This window comes from Trachypithecus francoisi, unplaced genomic scaffold, assembly GCF_009764315.1.
Source record: "Trachypithecus francoisi isolate TF-2019V2 unplaced genomic scaffold, Tfra_2.0 Lachesis_group7, whole genome shotgun sequence".
Lineage (NCBI taxonomy): Eukaryota > Metazoa > Chordata > Mammalia > Primates > Cercopithecidae > Trachypithecus > Trachypithecus francoisi.
This window is the reverse complement of record NW_022681472.1, coordinates 50,712,983-50,717,898: the sequence shown is the minus strand read 5'-3', so window position 1 is coordinate 50,717,898 and position 4,916 is coordinate 50,712,983. Positions and strand designations below refer to the sequence as shown.

The 4,916-nt window shown below is 44.6% G+C and overlaps 1 non-coding gene across 1 annotated transcript; it reads left to right on the top strand.

Annotated features, from left to right (window-relative positions):
- Positions 1–4,585: 4,585 nt before the first annotated feature.
- Positions 4,586–4,688, top strand: LOC117079714. Its single transcript, XR_004435567.1, has one exon. It is a non-coding gene; the product is annotated as a small nucleolar RNA U13 (small nucleolar RNA).
- Positions 4,689–4,916: the final 228 nt, after the last annotated feature.

Below are 4,916 nucleotides of genomic sequence, written 5' to 3'. Positions count from 1 at the left end.
GTGCCACTGCACTACAGCCTGGGTGACAGAGCAACTCTACCTCAAGAAAGAAAAAAAGAAGTTCCTAAATGGGCAGGAGTACGGAACCCTGGCTGGATACCGTTTCCACAACTCCCACCCACCTTACCCCTCTGCAAGGTATACAAGAGAAAAGGAAAAAAAAAAAGGGGGTGAGAGCATGAGTTTCCTCCAAGAAGGGCCATGCTCCTGTCAGAAAGGGGCCTAGTTTTCAGGGGCCTCTGATGCAGACAAAGCAGACAGCAACTTGGTCTCTCACAAGCTCAATGTACTCTCTCAGGGTGAGTGAAACCAGGTGACACACAGAGGCACTGGCTGGAGAAGCCAGCTTTTTGTAATTCATAAATATAATTTTTTAAAAATTTGTTTTAGAGATGAGGTCTCACTACGTTGCCCAGGCTGGTCTCAAACTCCTGGGCTGAAGTGATCCACCCACCTCAGCCTCCCAAAATGCTAGGAGCCACCACACCTGGCCAGCTTTTTGAAAAAAAATTTTTTTTTGAGACGGAATCTTGCTCTGTCACCAGGCTGGAGTGTAGCGGTGCGATCTCAGCTCACTGCAACCTCCGCCTCCTAGGTTCAAGCAATTCTCCTGCCTCAGCCTCCTGAGTAGCTAGGATTATAGGCACCCACTACCACACCCGGCTAATTTTTTGAATTTTTAGTACAGACGGGGTTTCACTATGTTGGCCAGGCTGGTCTTGAACTCCTGACCTTGTGATCTGCCCACCTTGGCCTCCCAAAGTGTTTTTTCTTTTTCTTTTTTTTTTTTTTGAGACGGAGTCTTGCACTGTCACCAGGCTGGAGTATAGTGGTGCGATCTCGGCTCACTGCAACCTCCGCCTCCTAGGTTCAAGCAATTCTCCTGCCTCAGCCTCCTGAGTAGCTAAGATTACAGGCACCCACTACCACACCCGGCTAATTTTTTGTATTTTTAGTAGAGACGGGGTTTCACTATGTTGGCCAGGGCTGGTCTTGAACTCCTGACCTTGTGATCTGCCCACCTTGGCCTCCCGAAGTGCTTTTTTTCTTTTTCTTTTTCTTTTTTTTTTTTTGAGACGGAGTCTTGCACTGTCACCAGGCTGGAGTATAGTGGTGCGATCTCGGCTCACTGCAACCTCCGCCTCCTAGGTTCAAGCAATTCTCCTGCCTCAGCCTCCTGAGTAGCTAAGATTACAGGCACCCACTACCACACCCGGCTAATTTTTTGTATTTTTAGTAGAGACGGGGTTTCACTATGTTGGCCAGGGCTGGTCTTGAACTCCTGACCTTGTGATCTGCCCACCTTGGCCTCCCGAAGTGCTTTTTTTCTTTTTCTTTTTCTTTTTTGAGACGGAGTTTCCCTCTGTCGTCCAGGCTGGAGTACAGTGGCGCAATCTCGGCTCACTGCAACCTCTGCCTCCCAGGTTCAAGCGATTTTCCTGCTCAGCCTCCCAAGTAGATGGGATTACAGGCGTGCACCACCAACACTGGTTAGTTTTGTATTTTTAGTAGAGATGGGGTTTCGTCATGTTGGTCAGGCTGGTCTCTAACTCCTGACCTCAGGTGATCCACCCACCTCGGCCTCCCAAACTCCTGGAATTATAGGCATGAGCCACTGTGCCTGGCCAGCTTTTTGAAATTCTTAAACTGGATGTGTACCTTTGGATATATATATAAACTTTCCAATTCTTATGTTCCTCTTTTGAAAAATGAGGAGTTCAGGATTTGTGATGTGCGAGGCCACTTCTAATTCTCAGATTCTGTAATTCTAGTTACAAAATGTGGATAATTTCCTATGACATTTGTACAAATTCATACAAATATAAAATTAGGAGTCAAGACTTGGGTTCAAGTCCCAATCTGCAAGCTAAATAATCTTAGAGAAGCCCTCTAACTCCTCTGAGTTTTATTCCTCAGCTATAAATCTGGCAAAATAAACCTCATAGGGTTGTTGCAAGACTCAAGTAAGGGGATGCCTGTTAAATAACTTGTGAACAATAAAGATGTTAAAATAAATGTAGCATAGGCCAGGAGCAGTGGTTCACATCTATAATCCCAGCACTTTGGGAGGCTGAGATGGGAGGATTACTTGAGGCCAGGAGTTCGAGGACAGCCTGGGTAACATAGCAAGACTCCATCTCGACAGGACATTTAAAAATTAGCCAGGGAAGAGGGTGCACGTCTGTAGTCCCAGCTACTTGGGAGGCTGAGGTAGGAGGATTGCTTGAGCCCAGGAGGTTGAGTCCATAGTGAGCTATGATCATACAACTGTACTCCAGCATGGGCAACAGAGTGAGAGACTGTCTCTAAAAATAAACAAATAAATAAACGTGGCATAGTATTCTTAGTAAATCTAAGCTACTAGTTCTCATTTTTTTGCTCAACTTAAACTTCATTAATCAAATATTTAAGTCATTCATTCCACAAATATTTATGGAATGTCTTCTGTTTTAGGCACTATAACTCAGTGAATAAAACACTGAATTTTTATTTACTGTCCCACACCGGCCAGGCACAATGCGAGGTACTGAGCACACAATGGTGCAATTAAGAGCTTTTAGTGGGAGTCACAGGCACACTCACGTCATGGGACTTAGACTTGAAAATGTCCTTTCACAATGTGTATCAAATACAGAAATTTAAACATAAATATTTTAGCAAGGCACACACAAGGGAAATAAACTGTACTCACCATAGTAGAGAGATGAATGTAGTACCTGCTATGATCCAATACATAGGGGCTAGCCACTGTTTTAGGTACTGGAGATTCAGCAATGAACAAAGCAGACCAAGTCCCTGGCCTTCTGGAGCTTATATTCTATTAGAAAGGCTGAATCATAGGCACATGTTCTCAGTACCTCCTGAGGGATACGTCACAGGACTAAAAAATGAAAGGTTGAATCAACCAGACTATTACTAATTACATATGGAAGACACAGGCAAAGAAATGTATGAGGCTGATATGAGAATTATGAGACAAAGTTCTGGACCCAGAGCTTCTGGCCCCTTCTCTTGGTAGTACTCAGTTGCCCTTATCAGAACTGAAGGCATGATAAACTCTGACTTTCTCACCTCATTTCTCATTCCAGTTATTCAGCTTGGACAAGTAGCAGCTTTTACCAAGGAGTGAGATGTTTGGGTATATGGGATAATCACAGCTATGTTTCGGCTGCAGTAAGCTGTTATGGCTTTAGATTTTCAAATACCATTCATATATTCTGCAAACGGATGATTGAGCTCTACCCTTTTCTAGGGTCCTTTGAATCTATCTGTGTCTCACACAGCACGAGGATTCCTGCAGCCAATAATGGATCACTAACCTGCATCTAACTTCTAACTGTTGCTCACATATGCATTCAGAAGTATGTCCAACAATGGCAGATTCTTTAGTATGATGCACTGTGCAAAGTCCTTGCTTCCTGGCATTTATATTCACATTGAAAACTTAAGAGAAATGCAAACTCTAGTATTAGACAGTATGAGTTGATGCCACTTGATTAAATGAGATATAGGAGCTACAAGGAGAAAGGGATCACTTCTGGCTGAAGTAACCACAGGAGAGAAGGACGCAGCTCTTGCGAGAGACTGTTTTGTGCTGGCCACAGTGCAAGACCTTTTACATACATTCTCTCACTTGCCAGGAAGGCTTCATGAAGGACTTGGTAGTCTAAGACCCTGAGGAAGAATTTGGTAAGGCAGACATGTAGTTTCAACTGAATTTTCATTTACTGTCCAACACTGGCCAGGCACAATGCTAGGTGCTGGACACATGATGGTGATGGTGCAATTAAGAACTTTTAGTGGGAGACACAGACAAGTAAAGAGGCAATCACAACTACCCTATAGTGTAATGTATACAAACAGATAAAGCACAGGGGCAATGGCAGAACAAGGTCAGGTGTATTTGTCATGATTCTCTCAGTTGCACATGACAAAACTGACTCAAAATAATCTTAAGCTAAAATGTGATGGGCTGGCTTACGTTACTAGGAACCACCAAGGTGGATCCAGGACTTAAACCAGGACACTCCCTCTGCTCTGTGTCAGCATGTCCTTTAGTACTGCAGATGGGAGGTCCTCCAGGTGAATATTCTTTGACACAGTGACCCTAGAGGCAAGAGGCAGGTTTCCTGGCTAGCTTGCGTGGAGGGAAGACTTTGGCCCTGCTTGGAACATTTATCCTTTCCTGAAACAATCCCTGTTGCCAAGGGAAAGGGTACCACAATCAACAAACTGGGTTTACACATCTGGCCCTGCTGGTGAGTGGTGGGTTAGGTTCTCACACCAGCAGAAAGGGAGAGGGGAGAAATACCTATGGGGTCACCACAAACAACAGCTACCACATGGAAGCCCTGAAGTGACAGTGCAGTCATGGGAACAGCAGGGACACAGGGAAAGGGATGTGTGGGATAAGTTCTTGGGATGGTGAATAGATTAGTTCAGCTGGAGCAGTGGTCATACGTAAGAGAACAGAGAAAAACCAAAGAGGGCAGGGCAGACTGTGGAGGGCCTTGAATACCTGCTAAGGACTCTATAGCAGCATGATGGGAGCACGGTGACAGCTTTGCTCAGAATCTGTAGGGTAATCCTTTGGAGTTCATAAAGATGATGACTGGGTGTTCACGTGCACGGGTGAGATGTGCCACCCTTGAACCTTGTTATGATGCTGGTACATTACCTATCTGACATGAAAAAAATATAAATAATTTTTTTTAAAAAACCTACAAAGCAACAAGAACGAAGGTGTGAAACACCTACAAACTGTATCTTCGGTGACATGAGGAAGTGACAAAGTCTACAAATTTCACATTGTGTGTGGCGTCACCCCCAAACCAGCACAGTAATCTACAACGTGTGGGCAGCTGCCATAGGAAACATCAGAAGCTGCACAGGAGTCCAGCTGGTGGTGGAAATTC